The sequence below is a fragment of the Aulostomus chinensis genome, chromosome 14 (assembly GCF_037954235.1).
Source record: "Aulostomus chinensis isolate RoL2024-O1b breed Wild chromosome 14, RoL_Achi_v1.0, whole genome shotgun sequence".
NCBI classification, from domain to species: Eukaryota; Metazoa; Chordata; class Actinopteri; order Syngnathiformes; family Aulostomidae; genus Aulostomus; species Aulostomus chinensis.
Genome location: NC_141333.1, coordinates 17,159,192 through 17,179,703, shown reverse-complemented (window position 1 = coordinate 17,179,703; position 20,512 = coordinate 17,159,192). Strand labels below are relative to the sequence as shown.

The following is a 20,512-nucleotide window of genomic DNA, read 5'->3' as shown; positions in this document are numbered from 1 at the left end:
TAGAGAAAAGTCGTGGTAAAAGGATAAAAGTTGGTAAACTATAAAAAGTGAAAGAGTAGAGTAACTTTGTCTTCATGACCTTCACAAAGCAGTTTCCGTTTCTGAATGATACACAAACCCTAAAATACACCTGCCACAGTAGCAGTGAAGTCTTTTTGTCCCAGCTTCATTACCATATATTGGTATGAGAAAATAAATGTGTTTCTTTTGTTCTCATAGAGCAAAGATTTCCTCTTTTAACAAAAAAAAAAAAAAATCTAATTATGGTTGTAGCAATGAGAGCCAATCTCCCCTAAAACCATGTTTCAAAGAATCAGAATAACAAAGTCTTTCAACAAGGACTGAATATTGACCAATTATTGCTCCATATATTATTAAGGGGAAATTAAATGCGGGAAAAAGAATAGATTGTTAGCACGTGCTTGAAGTGATAGTCATCAATAAAAAAAATGGTCATTGGTAGCAACCTGGTCACCAGAATAAAATATTAGCATTACACATTTCTTCCAACTATGAATGCATTCACTCTAAATAAACTACAAATGCGCTTCATGTTAACATTTCTAATCACAGCATACACGTACGAATATTACCAATAATTTTGCAACCCTAAGATTAAGATCTGGTTATGTTTAGGCATGAAAGACACCTTTTTTTAAACTTTTTTCTTTGCACCAGGCTGTAAAACTTGATTCTTTCTGCTCTGAAGTTGGGTATTTTAACTAACTAGCTCACTTTTGGCGCTAGCCTCAAGTAGCCACTCAAGTACCTGCGCTGGCCGTCTGTTCAGCTGCTGAGGTCAGCACGTGGCCCACCCAGGTCATTAGGTCTTATTATTATGAGGTCATTCCCACAACTCAGAAGAGCTGATCACCATGAAATCTTTCAAAATCCAAACTAAATCCAGGTTGTGGCCTGTTCATTACTGTTTGGGCAGTCATATTATGAGATAGGCGAATGAAGTAATGGATGTTTCTATTTGACTCAATGTATAGTTTTATCCCTGCAGAATTTCTTTGAGTGAAAGTCATGAAGTTGGAACTCTCAAAGGTGTTGAAGTTCAAAAAGTCTGTTTGGATATCAACAATAATTTGAGACTATGATTGACATAGAACAAACCAAAAAATAGTTAAACTGCAGTTTGTCAAGATTTTGAGCCACTTGAAGTCTCTTAATGAATTGCAACGCTATATAAGAATATGATGTAAGAGAATAAAAATAAAATTGATATGAATGATAAAAATGTAAACAGTCATTTAGAAACATAGATGTATGTCCATTCAGTGCTACAGGTTTGTAGAACTTTCTCCCCTTCTCTTCCTATATTTTTTCTTTCACTATGCCTCTTAGTATTTCAGGATAGAATAACACATCTTCATCCAGCTGTGAGTTGAAACAAGCTTGCAAGCTTTAGGGGAAGAAGCAGAACCAGGGTGTGTGTGTGTGTGTGTGTGTGTGTGTGTGTGTGTGTGTGTGTGTGTATGTGTGTGTGTGGGGGGGGGGTCCTGTAGATTACCTTTGCAATTTCTAGAGAGAATGCAGCTATAATGATCCAGGATGTTCCCGGGAAAGGTCAGCTGAAATTGCAACAAGCGTAATTAGTTGCTTATCAATAATGCATCCAAAAGTTCAGATGGTGTGCAGTCTTTGTGTATGTTTGTGTGTGGGTGTATGTGTGTGTGTGTGTGGGGGGGGGGGGGGTGGTATGCGAGGGCAGGCAGATGTTTCAGCATGTCTGCCTACACACCTGTGTGCACCGAGGGATGACCAACGACAGCCCTTGCCTCCATATTCATTACCATAAAAACACCTATATATGCCAGTCAGGGAAGCTGCTGCTATACGTATTAGCATGCAGACCCCCTCCAACAACACGACCCTACAATAGTGTGGACAGAGTGTTGGAAAACTTCAAGAGACACATTGATCACCAAGTCAATTATTATTGATCACAGTGTTCAAAATAGGAGCCATAAGGGAGCAAGAATATGAGATAAGGGTATATTTTTGCATGAAACATGCAGAAAATATTGGAGTATTACGCAGAATTGGTATCAGCTCTCATGCAATCACTAGCTAATTATCTAGTAGCAGAATATATTCCCTCAAGCACCGTCGGGCACACTTGCTATCATTGCTACAGCTGAATGTCAGGTTCTCTCTTTAAGCATCTGAATTACTTTTTCTTACCTATAAAACTTCTAGAAGATATAAAGCTACCATTTCACTACTGCTGCTGCACGACTTCAGGACTGCTCTGACCGATGGCTGTGTAAATGAAAGTTTTATTGTAAGTGAGTTTTTACCTGCGCAGAGAAAGCCATGCTTTGGGTGATCTTTGTTTGTCAGTCTTCAGGATGACATAACACCTATGAGGCTGATTTTCACCAAACATGGTGGAGGGCTATAGGAAGTCATGGACGAATCCATGAAACGGGGGAGCAGCTCAGACCTAATGCCAAATGGTAGCAAAAGGTTTTTTGTACACTGACGTATTCCTCCTTGAATAAAGTCCCTTGTTGTGTTGTCACTGGGGAATGTTTGCTGAATTTGAATCCTAGCAGGTCTGGTAACCAGGCCTTAAACCAATTGGCACTGACATGACCAACCACAAATGGTTCAAGCTGGTAAATTAAACATTTATGAAACCTTGTTACCAGGAAAGCAACCACAAATTCCCCTTCAATACGTAGTTTTAGGAATTTTTAATGTTCAGGTTTTAATATCTGTTTATTTGTTAAAGTTTCAACAACTCACTTAAGTAAACAAGCACTTTCAGTTCTACGTCATCAAACTCAACCACTCCTGCTCGTTGCTGATTGGTTCAGCCCAAAATATGGCTGGCGCAGTCACTAAAATGAGTCTCTCTGCTGGACTGAATCTCAGCAAAATCTGACCTGAGCAGACGGAGAGCGGGCCCAAGCTAGCCGGCCTCTCTATTTCACAGGTCATCTAAAAGCTGAATTCAGTCATAGTCATTGCACCACCTAGTGGTTACAGGAAGTAATCCTGATGCAACGAACATCAGATTTGCTTCAGCGTTACACAGTGGCAAGCATAGGTTTCATCACCCTCTCACTTGACAAAACAGCCACACACCCCAACTTGAATGAGGGTGTAAGGACCCGCTCATCGCTGTTTGCCGTTTTGGTTCAGGTCTATGCAACTGAAACTGCTCTGGGTTTGGTGGACTTCGCCTCCCCGAGTGCTTTCTAGTTTGCTTTTGTTTTTGTATGATTCCTTTCAACGCTGCAACTCATTAAATCCTCGTCATCATGTGCAATCATAGGGTGTGGTAAAGTGCATTCAACTCTGACATCGTTACACAGGATTGCATCAGAGACATGATCAAAAAAGTTTTTCTTCATGCTAATTTGTCTTCTTTTTCGATCAACACAATTTTCCTCCATCACGTTGCACGCGCACACAACAGCTGATCGCGTAGCCTCTCACATCCGCTCAGTACATTTTCAGACTATTTCAACCGGAGCATGTAACTGAAATATTAAGCGAGAAAAAGGGAAACTTGAATATCTTGCATAATTCATCAGGAATGTTCTTAGTCAAATTGTGGCTCACTGATAAGAAGATCAAGATTGAAGTAGATATTACTTTGCCCACAAAAGCCTTTCCTCCTACTCCAGCATGTGAAGCCTTAAGATCATTGCGAGGCATTGTGTTTGAGTGAAGAGAGAAACCTGAGGTGCATGTTAGCAGTGGGGAACTGGGGGGTTGTGTGGGTCGAGTGGACCTCGGGGATTGTGTTTGTTATTTGTGTGTGTTTGCAGAATTGTTAGTGTGTGTGATGTAATGATCCCAGGTTCTTTGACCCCTGCCTGTTGATAAGTTGCTGCAGAACACATGAACAGGGGAAACGGGAAGCAAGCGAGATGAATGTGATTGGATTGCCGGCCGAGTGCAGCCTCTCCCATCTGTCTCAGAGTCTGCCATCCCATCTCGCAGGCGGCAGGAGGTAATTGGGTTCATTGTTCTCACCACAGGATCCCCCGGATTGAAAGCTTCATTATCTGGATAACCATGAATGTAAATGAGCCACACGTATACAGTAGGATAAAGGGAAAAATAGATCATCGCTTGCCACAACTACAACACACAGCATGCCCCCCCCCCCAAAAAACACGTAGAGTGCTCATGCATTTTTGTGCAATCATATGCAAAAATACCTATACATGTGCCAACGTGTTTACATCCATTTTTTTTCTTATTCCCAGTCTCCCTCAGATGCATGAGCATACACTGCATTTGTTCCATATGAGAACATCAGATCTGCAGTTTTAAAAAAGCCTTGCTGACACAGATACAGAACAAGAGAGCAGTTATGACTGCTGTCGTAGTCATCCGTGAGTTCAACTTTTATGGCTCCAGTTAACAAAACTGTATGTGACAATGCCGTGATTAGCTGCTAACCACACTTCTCTGTAAGCATATTTGCATGAGTGGATAGCAGGCACCCTCACACTCACTGGAGTTTCTGCCCTGAATGGCAAGAGAGAGACCAACAATAACCCTTATATTCTTTGAATTATTCATTAAGAAAACCAATGTATAACAGAAACCTAGTCACATCTAATTAGGCAGCCTTTGTGGGGAACGTCCTCACAGCCAGGGAAGAGTTAAAGCTTCTGTCTGTGGAAAATAAACAGGAGCTTACAGTGGAGCCCAACCACTCTGAGATCCTCTAGCAAATCCATCAATTAGCTTCAGATGTGATCTGCATTCCAGATTACTACAATTAAAGCATGTCAGGAAGACAGCCTAATCTGGTCTCTGATAGGCTCTCCAGTTTTCAATTTGCTTTCCAGCAGGGACCGGGATTCCAGTAGGACCTGGGATGTGAGCCTACAGAGAGAATTAATGGCACCGTCCCTCTGAATTCATCCTGTTATAATTTCAGAAGAGGAACAAGATCGCTGCCTTGTTAGAGAAGATAAATAATCCAATTGAAATATCCAGATGCAGCGATGAGACCTGATGTGCTGTGGGTCATTGTACCCGCTGAAGGCTGGGACAAAAGAAGGGATGTAGAGGAGGAGGGGAGTTTCAAGCAAAGCGCTGTCCTCGCTGACTGTGCCACGCTGTGCCTTTGCGTCTGTTGCAGGACCCTGTCAGATTGTGTTTACTCTCCTGAAGGACGTATCACCTCTGGAAGCCTGCGAATGAATGGAGAACTCATTTCTCCAACGGAGGCTAGTCAATCACTCCGCATTTATTCTCCTCTCTGGCAGTGACCTCTCCCCTGCCAGGCGAACAATGGCACCCTCGAAAACTGCAGACGAGTTTGACTCACAGCAAGGCCTTATACACTGGGCACGTCAATACTGCTAAAAAGCTCAGTAAAATCAAAGAAATGTGTTCCAGTAGGCAAAGGCGATGGGATTTTTTTGTTTGTTTGTTTGTTTTTTTTTGTTCGTGCACAATAAAAAAAACATGTTCCAGCCACAGTGTGCTGCATAGCTTCAATATATCTATAATGCTACTGAATGCAGTCTCTGCTTGTGTCTTGTAATGGGCTTCCATGAGGTGCCCATTTGTTTGTGCTTCACAACTTGATACAGAGCCACTAAAATAGGCTGGGAGCCTAGCATGGCTGCATAGTTAATGTCATGACTTGGGTCTGGCAGATGGCAGAAACAGTTAGGGATCTCATTAGATCAACCAAGCGTCTACGCCTCGTTGCAAAACCTTTCATTAAAGTTCCATTGCTGGATTACTGCTATCTCACAGTATTGGTCAAAGTCAAGAGAGGGTAGAGCAAAGTGTTGAAATTTGACATCTGTTTAAAGCGGAGGGATTAAAACAATGTATAATGAAGAGAGAGAGAGACAGAGAGAGAGACAGAGAGAGTCAACTGTGTCTCAGATCGAATAGCTGTGTATCGTATTAGCCAGACCAGAGTTTTCAAATCTACGTGTTTTCATTTATCTGTGCGTGCTAATGTGTTTATGTGGGTGTGATGAGTGATGCATCCTCACTGAGCATAGCAAACAGGATTGTAATGGTCACAGAGCACATTTTGTACCATTTGCCTTGTAATTAACTTGGAATTTGTTCAGCACAAATGCATTGCAAGCATGAAAATCTAAAAAGAGAAAAAAAAATCTAGTGCAAATTATTGACAGTTGGTGAGAGGCAGATTCTTTTTTCAAAAGGAAGGATTCAAAAATGCCTTCATGTTAAATTTTATTTGTATTATCTTTAATGACACAGGGGCTAAATGGAGCGTAGTGTGAACTGATTAGCAGCACCCTACAGCTCGGCAAGTCAATATGGATGTTTTATGGGTTTTTAAAGGGCATTTAAATTCATTTTTATACATGGTTTAAGGCATCGAGCTAATCACAGCAAGCATTTTTATCATGAGTGATGCTCTGCACTGTGAGGCATCAGAATTACTGGCTGGTAGCAGTCTTTTCAAAGAAGAGCATCAATGTTGAAGGAATCAAGAGAAGGAAACTCATCTCTCTAAAGACATATACAGTATGTAGGGATATGAACATAAAATAAGACCAGAAGTAAATATTTTAGTAATAAAATAAGGTTATAATAAAATAAGGTACTTAAAATGTTGATGATAATCATTAAGTTATAAATCACGTTCTAAAAACAGACTGGCATTTATGAATAAGTAAATAAGTAGATTGAAGAGATTGGTTTTGAGTTTGTTTTTAAAGATGTCCTCTCTCTCGGTCTCACTTGTCCCCAGGGCTTCAGGCAGGCTGTTCCACAGACATGAACCATGATAATAAAAGTGAGCCTCACTTTGAGTTTGTGTTTCTAACTTTTGGGGTTATGAAAAGGCCAGTCCTGTAAGACCTGAGGTTCCTAGAATCTTTATAAGTTTAAAAACAAATCTGATAGCCTGCACTAAGACCATTAAGAGCTTTAAAAACAGTAAAAGGGTCTTAAAATCAATTCTGAAGCAGACGGGAAGCCAGTGGAGAGACTGAAAATTGGCAATTTTTTGGTTTCTGGAAATCATCTTGTGTTTTGACCCAGTGCACACTTTGGGAGTCCCTACAGTACCTTACAGTACCCACAATATCTCAGCATTAATGTTCTCGCTAGATGAGCATCGGATAAAAGACTTGGTGCTCACAAACTTCTAGCACATCACTGGGTAACGCCATCATCAAACACATGACGAGAAGTTTGATCTTTGAAAGGCGAGGAGCTGAGGATGCCTTTGCTCAAGCAGAGTTGGATTAAACTTAGTTGTTGTGAGCATTACTGATCAACACCTTAGGAAAGCAATTGACGGAGCTATTATGCACAGTGATTTTTTTCTTCTTCTCCCGTTACCTCTGGTGATGGGAGAGCATAGCGGCCCGTGCCTGCAACTCTTCTAGTAGATAGTGCTTTGCTCGGATCTGTGGAACAGAAAACGAAGCTATTTACAGGCAATACAGCAACCTCAGAAGTAGCTGCTAGCCGAAGGCTGCGAAATACTTGAAAATAAGCTCCTGGTTTCTTTGATGTTTGTGGACCAAATCTAAAAGCATTTCAAGTCCGGTTGCATTTGAGCCAAGGACAAGTCTAGATTGTGTCTTTGAGCTCGAGATGGGAGGGGTGGGGAAGGGGGTTAAGTAAAAAAAAAAAAAAAAACACTTTTTTTTTTTTTTTGTCCTGATGTTTCATTACCATAATGTACGCTTCACACGCCTGCTGACGGGAGTAATCCCAGTGGTGTCTTTTTAACATGGCTATCAGTGAGATCTGGAGCACCAGAGGTTTATTTTTCATCCGCTGATGAGTGAAGACAATAGTCTTGGGAGGCTTCTCTGATGAGCTCCATACAGGGGAGACATAACAACTCGGCCCTGTTAAACAGCTCTAATATGATGGAGGGGACTGTTTTGGAGCGAATTAAGTGAGCAGTTTATACCAGGTGTCTCTTCAAAGCTATTTCATTTTGTGCTGCATTAAGGTCTCTGTTCTGCGTGGCAATCTGTCGTGGCTGTTCAACAGTTATTTGTCACAACCAATCAGAGGCTGCGCAGCCCAAACACTGAATGTTCCGAAGTGTGCTAATTAAAGACCAAAGCTAAATTAACATACTCGGCTACAGAGTTGAGAAAGATAAAATGGTCATACGTGAGGAAATAACATTTCCCATATCAATGCACAGCTAAATGTGTGAATCTAAAAATACGATGAAAGGAGACAGTCAGAGACTTTTTCACATGAAAACAGATCAAGTGGCGCTCTATAGCAAGCTACAGGGGGTGAAGATGAAAAACAGGATGGCGTATGGAGAGAAAAAAAAAAATCCCCAATTTTATCCAGGCCATAGACATGGTTAGACTCCTACACACAGCAGAGAATCCCAGGAGGTCTGAATGGCATACAACATGTGAAAAGACCTCAATTTCGAAATAGGATGGTTACTAAACTGCTCTAACCATGGCTTTTCAGGTTTCCTTGTGCCTCAAAAAAGGGACTTGGAAAATAAGGTTTCACAATCTCTGGACCTTGAAAGGTTTCTTTTGCTCTAAGAGTAAAAAAAGGGGGGAAAAATTGCGCTTTTCACGCTTCAACAGTTATTTGGCCCTTTTTTTTTATCATTTCTGGGGCCAGTGAATCACCATCCTCCATTTTCTTTCAGACACACTTTCAAAGCAAAGGCCCTTCTCTGTGTTGTTACGTTGAGGGGTACGTTTGAAGATAAGTTTCTGACAGGAATCAGAAAGAAATAAAAAAATACAGATTTTCATGATCAGGTTAGAGGTCATAATGGAAAAAGGGCCATTTTTGTGCATTATTGTCCTATTATGCTGCTTTCCTCTTGTTGTTGCATCTCTTATTCCCAGAGTAGAATATACACCCGAATTTGTCTGTTATCTCCGCTTTGAACCAGTAAAAGAAATTTTTAAAAAAAGGAACATATATTTTAATTTCTCTGTTCTTCACTGCGTGGGTGTCACTGTGCTGCGTTCAGCGATGTTAATTGTTTGATGGTTTGTTTGTTTTTTTCACTTATGACATCATCTTGTCCATACAACACAGCGCCTGTACCAAACCGTTTCAGGTCGTTTTTTTTTTTGTTCTTGTTTATTGAACATATTTATATAGTTCTCCTCTTGACGTAAGACAGTGGTCACAGCAGTGGCATTGGGATTGCAGTGTAAATTTCTTTATAAATCCACTCGTAGGTTCGCTTGATCAGTGCAAAGATGTCCAACTGGATCTGTGGTTTCCATTATTAGCGATAAGTAGCTTGTAATTCATACTTCATATTTGTTAAAAAGTATTTGACCTAACTTGAGATGGACACGTGAATCCCTCAAGCAGATGTTAAAGCGTGAAACCTGTTCTTATTTGTTTCCTGAGGAGTGAGGAAACACATGTTGCTGTTGTTTTCAGTTTGAAAAGAACAGATGCGATGTTCTAATGGTTTCAGAGGGCAGGGCCTCCATCACTGGCTGCCATGGAGACGGTGCTTATTCTCTTCTTTTCTTTGCCCTATAATTCCATCGTCTTTGAAGTCTGCAGAGGAAAGGTGTGGCTATAATTCTGGGGCCGGATTTCTTGTCTAAGCCTCCTGTGTACAATGGAGGCACCTGCATTAATCCAAGGTAACACCTCTGATCAAGGATTTAATTTAGACGTGGAAAGGTTGCACAGACCACGGGGCTTGGTTGTTCTGTTGACAACGCCACTGATGGATGGGTTTTGCTCTAGGCAGAAGGAGAGGTACAGATCTCTCACTTAGCCCCTTTTTCTGGTGACTGTAATCACAAGGTGTGACAGGATATAGAAGTTGGTTGTCTTTATTGACATTTGGGCAAATTTCCTTTCTTATTTTCTGTAAAACAAAGGTGTTAATTTGAAAAAACGAAAAGGGAGGAGTGCTTCCTGGACTCTGGAGGTGCTCTTTGAAAGCAAAAATATCAAAATAAGAAAAAACTCCACGACATTCTGTTTTGCATAATTCAAATATCTTTATTGTGTCTACATGGACTTCTGTGCCCTTAAAACCTGAAAATTGATGCATTTTGACATTAAACCTTTGACTCATGAAGGTTTGATGCCGTAACACAACAGAATTTATCGATTAAGGTAACACATGACTGTGATATTTTAATTCTAGGTTTTGATTTGTTTTGATTTGTGCAGAACATCTTTCACCCACACCTAGAGCTAAGCGATATAAACAACCTTTTTGTTCTTTGTTTATATACCTGGAACTGGGTAGTATCATTTCCATGCAATGATACAGAACATATTTGAAGTTTGGACCATGTCTTTGCAGATAGAAGTTGCAACAGCAGGGTCTCCTTCCATCCTCCTGATTCTTGTTATGTCTCAGTCTGGGGTTTGTTTTGAGTACCCATCTGTACTTTTGGGGCTTTCATCTCTGAACTCTCTCTGTAGTACTGAACATGATTCTTTTGTGTGCGTGCGTGTGTGTGTGTGTGTTTATGTGTGTGTGTGTGTGTGCGTGTGTGTGTGTGTGTGTGTGTGTGTGTGTGTGTGTGTGTGTGTGTGCGTGCGTGTGCGAGTGTTAAAGACATTAGGGGTGTTTTGGCCTGTTGTGGGGATTGCTCTGCAGCACAGTTTTCATGGTTATGTCTTGATATGTTGGTGAAGGTCCAGGGGATCAGTGCAGAACACATGATTTCATTCACAACAACACATACACACGCAAAGTTATTGCACTATTTCAAATAAGCCGCCAGATATTTGTGTTTTCACTCTTTGGTGAACAAAAAAGGCAGTTGCACCGTGACCTTTTGATTGATGTGCCATTTGGAGCTAAATTTAGAATCGTCCCTGTCTGATCCACACCCCACCAGCACGTACTGTACGTACTTTGGGGAAAAAACACAACATATTGCGGTGATGTGTTTTACACTACATGTAGCCAAATAAAAGGTATCAATGTTTTTATGCCAACCGCTGAATTGTTTTTTTATGACTGTAATGAAAGGGGCACACTGCTGTTTTAATTTACCTGCCATACTGCATCACCACCCAACTCTATCTCATATTTTAGCCCTGTAATCAACTGTTCTCTAACATTTCATTTTCAAGGCAAAGGGCAAAACGGAGTTTTAAATCCATTACTAATGCCATTTCTTTTCTCTTTTTTTTTGTACATTGTATTTTATGTGTGACTTATTTTTTGAGCAATTTATATTTAAAAATAAAGACGGTTGGTCACTTGCTCTTTCTCTCCCTCTCTCTATCTGGAATGCTTTGATTCAGCTTGTTACAGTGGAGAACCTTTCAAATTAAAATATTAACTCTATAATTTATTTGACGGTATTTTCTTACTTCATCCTGTATTTTCAGAAGTTATAGTTGATGTCAGGAGAGTTAAATTAGGGCCCACCCTCTCCTCCATCGTAAAAGCTTTCTTTTCACCCCTGTGGTTTTCGACCACATCGCATTTATGAAAGCTCTTTTTCCTTTTCATTGTCACCTCCCCTCCCTCTGTTCACGTCGCTGGTTGCATATGTCGGATTTCATGCCAGGATATTTTACCTGTGGGGGAAGTGGTGAAGTATTAGTGTAATAGTGTGGTGAGTGAATGCAGTGTGAGGTGTACAGGCGCATAGAAACAGATGTGGTCGGGATGATTCTGTATCTTCAATGTTCTTTTATTTCACTCGCACTTCTAACGAGGCTCTGCAGGCCTCACCGCTCATCTGGGGTACCCCCGCTATAAATTCTGCAATGTTGTTCTGGGCCGCCCCATAACAGGGAAGCAGAAATATGAACTCTCACCAACCTTTTCCTCATCAACAAATGTAACTTGCCCCATTTGTTGTTGAATTTTAATCATTTTGCTGAAATTCAAACCCAGTGATGAGATGTCAGTCGTGGAGAGGGCTGGAAATAGCTTATTAATTTATAAAATGACCATGTTTGTTTGGTCAGTGGGTCATTTTTAGATATTTCCACATGTAAGATGTGCTCAAGGAGTGAAATAATTGATGGATGAATTCCATTTAGCTGCTTCAGTGTTTTTGAGCTGAGCGGTTCATGTCCCATCTGTGCTTCTCCTACCAAGTCCTGGTAGTTGGAGGCAGCGATAACACAACCTCAGGAAACAGTCATTCGTAATATGGCATATATTTTAAAAATAAAAGATAATTGAAACATGCATATTGAACTGTTTCAGTTTGTTGACCTACAGAGCTGCAAAAAATACACATTTAACTTCCGAAATATTCAGTCTTTCACAGCCTGAGGCACCTTTAGAGCGGACAGTGAGGACAAAGCAAGAAAGTTACATCCCTGATGGAATTGAATAGGTGGCTTTTTCTTTGCAAATACATGACAGGAGACTGTTTTCCACCTCAGATGCAATGCAATTAACTTTATTTAACAAGCTGGTAGGATTAAAACAGGCAGTACTATGAGTCCCCAGGACAAGAATTAACAAACTTCAGTCGTTAAAGACACACAACTGCACACATACACACGAGCTGCAGGATTATTGTCAACATTGTGTGCTAGAACTCTTTTACCTATCATAGTGCAGTTGTCTGTTGAAATAGAAAGAGATATTACAGAGCTCATGTGGTATGAAGTTGCTTCTCTCAAAAGATATTCAAATGAAAGTTGTAATGCAGAATTTTCAACTTCATTCCTGCTTCACTCAAACATATTTAAAAAAAATAATGTCCCTCCCAGATGAATTTTGTTTTCCAAAAAAGCATCTAATCCAGAAAAGGGTTTGGAAATTTTTTTATTTATTTATTTTTTTTTTGGTCAAAAAGGAGGCTGTTTACAATGTGTCCTTCAATAAATTTGGCACATTATCTCTCACCCATCCCTATGGGTTGCTGGATTAAACATGGAAGCTTTTTATGAATTAATTATGGGGAACAGGAAATGCTTGTTCAGTGCTAAATAAACTAATTTTTTTTCTCCATAGTGTTGTGCTGAGGTATTTACTTCACAGTAGAATTGAAAACATCTGGCGAAAAAATATTCTCGGGGGATGTCAGAGACAAATTATAAATCAAGTAAAGTCTGACATTTTCCTCACTCTCTCTCTCTCTCTCTCTCTTTATATATATAAATATAAATTTATATATATAAATGTGTATAAGCATTCACCAACACAAGAGAGAGACATTTAATGTACCCATGGACTTTATTAAACATGTAGGTAATATAGTATATGAAGTAAGTATTGTCACGTGTGTACGCGTATACACACGTGACAATACTTTCTAAGTATGTGCACAGGCAAGATAAATGCATCTGCAAGGGCAGAGTTCAGTGTACTGGGAATTTACTTGTAGTACTTCACATAAAAAGGTTTTCCAGGTTTTATATATCTGTAGGGGGGGTGCCCCCCCCCCCCCCCCCCCATTGGTCCACTGGTACATACTGTAACGTGCTTCATCAACACCTTCCTCCTTTCTAAATTGACATTGTCAGACAGTTGTAGAGGGATGATGGTGTAAGTCTAAAACAAGTTCATGCCCTTATCTCAGAATACATATTGTACATGCATGCGTGCAACATATTTTCATTTGAATCGGAAATGTAAAAGATTATGATGCTTCATTGTTTTTGGTTCCTGGAATTAATTAAGTTGCTCGGCAGGTGTCTAATTGCAAGTGTTTCTTTATCGTTACATCACCTCTAGTGTGTGATTAAGGAGTCTTGTGAAGGGGAATAAGGCAGAATAACTGTTCTTTGATTATAAATCTCACTGGACTCCAGACTGACAGCTCACAATAAAATAAAATTCTTCTCCTTAAAGAAGAAGAGTAGAATATATACTGAGTTTCTGACACTTGTAACATGTTGCTCAGGATTCTTTGGGCCCATCACTTGTGGATACATTCGATGTGTTTTATTATTTCTAACAATAACTTAAACGCTCTTAAACCCACTAACAGTATGGAAAATTTCACATTCATTTTACTTTTTTATGCTAGTGAGCGATCTGGATGAATGTGTTGGGACATGGGGGAAATGTTTTCCAAGATGTAAGTCAATAAAAAGGCCATATGCATCGGGTTCCTCTGGTAGCATGAAGGCCCCAGCTTTTCGACCATTTATTAGTAATTATCAATCCACTATCGTCTTGCTTCTTTTTCATGATATGTACTGTAGAGGGATGTTTGTGGAACACAGCAGGTTTGTACCAATTGTATGTACTGTTGTAGTTAACACCACCGAAACCAGAAACCAGGACAGGACCAAGACTATTGAGAGGTCGAGGCAGTGGCAGACCAAGACAAGAACAGAGGGTCCAGTTTCAGTGCTCATAGCCTGTAGAACATAGGCCTGTAGCCTGTAGGGTTTTTTTTTCATATGAAATCTTTATGGTTTGTGTAGCCAAATTTAATTAGGGATGAATTACCTGACATTTTCCTCCAAGCTTCTTCCACTAACAGTCACAGTGTGTGTGTGTGTGTGTGTGTGTGTGTGTGGTCTGAGATTGAGACAAGCCTGTGTAAAATGCGATCAAGTCAGAGAGAAGACAGAGACATTAATGACTAATGTTGTGGTACGGTTCTTTATGTGGTTGTATGTCTAAGGGATGCATACATATATATATATATATATATATATATATATATATATACACACACACACACACACATATATACATATATACATACATATATATATACATCGCCAATATCATCTCTATCTTATAGTCCATGGTCGTTGAAGGCTCACTGGACAAGGAGGAAAGGAACAGCAGGATCTTCAGAGTAGAAAACTACAGACAGGGAGCCCCTGTCCCCCTCTCCCCTCCATGCATTTTTCATCACACACTGCCTTTTTACACTGTTTAGCTTTTCCCTCCCCTCTAAACTTCCATGTGGTGCCTGCTGACATGACGTTCCTCTGCCTAGCACATAAAGCCCTCTGGTGCCCAGTGTACTGGAGTTGGTTGTTTGGCTGCTTTTGTGTGACTGCTTGCTCGCGTGCATGTGTGCATACACTTGAATATCATGGTTGTTGTGCTTGCTCAATCTTCCTTGTCTTCCCCCTTGTCACACATCACACTGTAGTCTCATAGGTGAGATAGAATTATAGCAAGAGTGTGTTGGAATCACCAAACCAGAAAAAAGAGCTGAGAATCCCTGCATAGAGTGGATCATCTTAAATTATCCTTAGCTGAAATTCAAATTTCATTTTGTTTTGGCCCTAAGCAACAGACAGAACTGCCTGGGTGAGATCAGTAAAGGTCAGGGGGAATTAAAATGCTTACAGTAAGGTTTGTCAGTGTGTGTGTGTGTGTGTGTGTGTGTGTGTGTGTGTGTGTGTGTGTGTGTGCGCGTGTGTGTGAGAGAGAGAATGTTGGGAAGAGATAGAGGGCCAGAGGAAAAGGCCATCTCCCTGATAGTTTACTCTAAGTTGGTGAGAGCTAGAAGTCCATCCTTCTGTGGTTGAATGCTATATATATATATATATATATATATATACACACACACATATGTATATGTATATATATACATATATATACATATACACACATATGTATATGTATATATATATACATATACACACATATGTATATGTATATATATATACATATACACACATATGTATATGTATATATAGATATAGAGATATATATAGATATAGAGATATATATAGATATAGAGAGATATAGAGGTATAGAGATATATGTCAGATTCAGAACTAGCACGCAGATTCAACAAATGTAAAACTTGAAGGAACAGTTTTTTGTTGATTCATTCAATATTTAGATATTTATTGTATCCCCTGAACCTGTTTTCGGGGGTAGATGCTGAAACTCAACAGTGAATCCTAGGAAACATCTGAGTTGAGATGCCAATGGTATTATAATAATAATAATAATAATAACACCTGCAATGTTGAATAGCCCAAAGAGATATGTTAATAGCCTGTCAACATCTTGGGTGATTTGATTTGCCTGGAAGAAGCAAAGGATTAAAAACAGTCTGCATTATTTCTCCCTTGTCACCTTTTAAATTGTGAAAATCTGAAAAGAAAACCTTTGCTGTATCCTTCTAGTCAAGTGAGTTTGGTGTTTTAATTAAAACTAACTGCTCTCTCTCTCTCACTAAAAGTCAATGTAGCTCGACCAGCAGTCTCTCTCTGTGATCAACAAGCAACCAAACAAGATCCTTGAAAAGAATTAAAACACCATTATCTAAATAGCAGAAAATAACAATACAATATTTAATGTTTATAGCTGAGCGATATACCTGCCTGCGTGTCGCACTCCGTATGTGCAAAACAAATAATGTTTGATTGATCACAGTGAGGTGTATAGATACAAGTGAAATGAATTCCTGTCACATTTGCTCTGAGGGAAGAAACAAAGGCCTTCTGTGAGGAGAGAATCTATGACGGAGGGGATGCCCTTGTAAAGATTCTCATTTCTCCTTCAGCAAAGTTTGATTCTGTCAGACGAAAACTCTTTTACAGAGTGTCGATGTTCTGGATAACATTGATTTTATTTTTTATTTTTTTGGTTTTGTTTGTTATTTGTTTTTTTGATTGAGTTTTTTGAGTTCCTCTTGATATGCTACCAGATTTGGGAATATCGGAATCAGGTGCATTATTTAGAGATTGCAGACTAGAATAATGGAGGCGTAGCTCGCAATGAAGCGTGAAACTAGCAACATGATACACAACACTGATCCATACATGCAGTTCTTATGAATTCCTTTGGAGTACTTTTATATGTAATTTATTGGCGTATATAATAAATAGTGCTGTGTACTTTAACAACATAATTTCAGTGTTTTCCTTGTTCAACACAATTATGTTGTCATTGTCAAATGAACAAACACATCAAACAAAAAAACTCTAGTGAAGTTCAATAGAAGCATTTTCTTTTATTCGGGGAGGTGACTCACTCACTCTTGCTGCACTCATCTGTTCTACTGGTTACACAACTAACCACATGAGCTCAGAGGTGGAATAGCAGTAATAAGACAGACAATTCACGTGGTCTATCCTGCCACGATACATTTGGTGATGCGGTCACGCACTAACAATATCAATACAAACCTGTCAGAGCCTAAAGTTGCTTCATTGAGCTCTTGCTGTCGTTAGTTAGCAAACGTTAGCTTACCTGTCCAGCAGGAAAGTGGACACCTTGACGGGTTTTTCGGCTACTTTCATCTTTCAGCTTAGACCCGCGTAGAAATGCTACCTTTGTTGGTTCGACAGTATTTGAGACGGACAACTGAATGACCCCTTATGTTTCTAAGTCATTTCTCCAGTTTATGTAACACCTGGCGACTCCTGGTCTCCCCAGGTCAGTGCCGACACATAGATAATGCCTGATATTAACATGTTTATGCGATTGGCACGGAAAGGCTTAATCTGTCAGCCAACAAACTGAAATGTAAACACTGTGAACATTTTTTTACCGGATAAAGATTTTAAATAATTTTACCGCGATTATATTTAATTCTGCACCTTTCTAAAAGCTTTGGGTGTATTATTTGTTTTAATTATTTGTTTTCTTAAAATTGTTGACAATTGTGATTTTCCTTACCGAAAATAGAAAAAAAGACCTCAGGAATTCTGTGTTTTGAATGGTCAGCATTTCAAATTGTCATGCCTGCAACCTGATATGAAACAATATTCAATTACACATCTTTTTTTTTTTCAAAAGATATAAGGTAAATCATACAATCATTTGTAGATATTTGCTTGGAGAGATTTAAAAAAATTTGAATTGAAACTCTTGTTCGCCTTCAGTCCTCAAATCACTCGGTTGTCCTGGAATACTCTTAAGTAGAATCACATCTTCTTCATAAAAAGAAAGGAAAAAAAAAAAAAGAAAACCCGATTGACCTTCGAGCCTAATTTAAGTGCACAATCGCCAATAGAGAGCAGATAAGACAGCTTGGCTGTCAGTGTGACTGACAGGGTTAGGATCTCCCCCTGCAGTCACATTAGCACTACAGAGGCCCAGCATACAGAAGCCCACCACTGCACAGAAACCCAAAAAGATTAAGTTTAGCATCTGGCCTCCTATCATGAATCAGCTCAAATTAAAATATGGTGATGACAAAATATAAATGTGCACCAGTGACATGCCCTCGAGCTTATTTATTTATTTATTTATTTATTTATTTTGCATTCTTATCTCTACAGCATTTCCCCACTATTTAATTTTTCACTGTAGCTCTTTTTAGCAGTTCTCTGGTCTGAATTAATGGAAAATGAATCCTTTTTTCTGATGTCATATGTATAGGGCAAATCTGCTTTCACCAAAGTCTCTGTAGGTCTCGGCAGGTGAGTGAACCCTATATTCCCCTACATCTCTCACTCTTCGGGCAGGGGAAAGCTGACATGCAGGGCGGCCTGTAAGCCTCTTTTGTCCATGTGCAGCAAAGTCATCTGCCAGCTCAGTTGCTCTTGCAGACAAAGCTTCAGAGAGATAGCCCACATTCTGCTACATCCTCGCTCTCTCGTGAGCTAGAATCGGGCATGGCCCCCTCTCTCTCTATCTCCTATAAGCCGCCTCAATCTTTATTTCTCTCTTTCTTTCAGGTGCTTGTGCACTCTTCTCACATTTTCTCATCATTTCTTCTTTGCATCTCCCTTTACCTTGCCTATATAGTTCTCTTTTGCAGTCTGCGGGAATTGAGAAGTAATGCTGTAATCTTTGCTGCTTTGTCTGGCTGTCATTCTTTCTATTGTTTTTCTTTCTCCGATTGACATTTTTGTCGTGCGGGTTTATATTTGATGATATTGCATTCGGCCAGTGGTGAGAGGATATTGGTCTTGAGCTAGATATTCTACACGGTAGGATCGGAGGACAGGATATGACACGGGGTTCTGTTTGGCTCAGTTTATAATGAAGTTTGTTGTGAAGTCAGTTTTGTCATTCTAAATGGGGGGGGGGGGGGTGGTGAGGTAATTACTTGAAAGAAACCATGAAGGCTAATGAGTTGCCTTGACAATAACTCATCATGAGAGAAAGAAAAGAGATACTGATGTGTGGAGGAAAAGAGCAACTCTACTGTAAGGAAAGGAAAAATTGTAAGAGAAGGGAGGTGGGGGGTAGGCCGAAGGGGTGTGTCCAACATAACCCTCATGAATCAGTGTCAGTGGAGCGATGAGAAAATAATTAAGAAACAGGCTAGCGCTGTGTTAAATACCGCCAAAGGTAAAAAGGCCCATTCTACTGTACAGAAACACAATCTGGATGGAGAAGAAGAATGGCAATAATGGGGCAGAGGAAAATAGGGGAGAGAAAAATCCATATCATAACGGATGCCAAAATGCCCCTCAAATGGCGTTATGGAGGGAGACAGTATAAATAGCTCTGCCATATTGTAAATGTTTATATACAGTAGCTACACATACACATTGCACAGCAGTATCAGGATTTATGACCCCGCCTGTAATACACTGAAGTCGACACAAGGCTGCAAATAATATTTCACTTTTGTTATCATATTGAGTGTAAATTTGCTGAGACATATATGGTGCAGATAAAATATTTTGGGCAATTTCTCCTTCATTCTTCTCTTTTCAGCTGGTTCTGTTCTTGGTTGTTGGGAGAAGATGTTGACGGAGCTGTGTGACTGGAGAGGGAAAGAAAAAAGGGAACACACATCCAACAGTTAACACACCTCAAAGGTTTTACACAGAGCATTTAAGGAAAGAGAGAAGCAAGTCAGAAGCCTGTAATTGTATGTTCAAGGCTACCAGCTGGTCCAAGATGTAGCAGAAATCCCTCAGCCAGCCGCACAGAACAGAACAGCCATTAGATCGCACCGATGCATAAAATCCGTGGAGCTCTGTGGAGAATATAGAGTGACACACAGGAAGTCCTGTACGTGTTTTATGTGACATTTGTCTGTTTACATGTACATATGTACATGTGTGTGCAGATATAGATATTTGGTTGAGTGTTTTAGGTATCATATATAATATCCAGTATGCTTTCTGCTAGCAGCACTGACGGAATTCATGATCACTGGTCTCCAAATCCCCTCTGAGATGGAATCGACTCAGCGGGTGTGCGTGCGTGCAAGGAAATGTGTACGGTTGGAATGCAGAAGCTCTCTTCCTGTGAGGCTTGTGTTCGGTAACACATTATAGTTTGATCTTGAGCTCTTTGGCCTGCCGAACACGCCACAGGGCTTTTGTGCAACAGTTACCAACCTCTGCTTCCCACTCACTGCAGTGATGCGTGTTTCAAATGCCTTTTGCTACGTTATGTTTGGATGTGTACTGCATAGCCTGTATATATTACCACAGATGTGCCGGTTGATATATCCACTGTTCGTATGTTCTCTGGTTTGTAGTTGCAACCTTGTGTCAGTGCTCATGTGCATGCATCCAGTAAGCGTGTGTGCGGGAAAGTACTGAGGCCTTTTAAAAAAAAATACTTGGTTAAGGATCCCCAGTTTCTCCTGGATCGTTATCAAGACACAACTCTGTAGCATTTTTACAGCTGAACTTCCTCGATGATACAGCTACAGCCAGGACATGGAGGCAAGCCAGCATCACTGAAGACACTGCTGCCTTTTATCTCTCCATCACCCAG

The 20,512-nt window shown here is 40.0% G+C and overlaps 1 protein-coding gene across 8 annotated transcripts in view; it reads left to right on the top strand.

Annotated features, from left to right (window-relative positions):
* The window catches only part of celf5a (cugbp, Elav-like family member 5a), a 207,090-nt gene that overhangs the window by 137,787 nt on the left and 48,791 nt on the right, over positions 1-20,512 (top strand). The gene's annotated exons all lie outside the window — the stretch shown is intronic.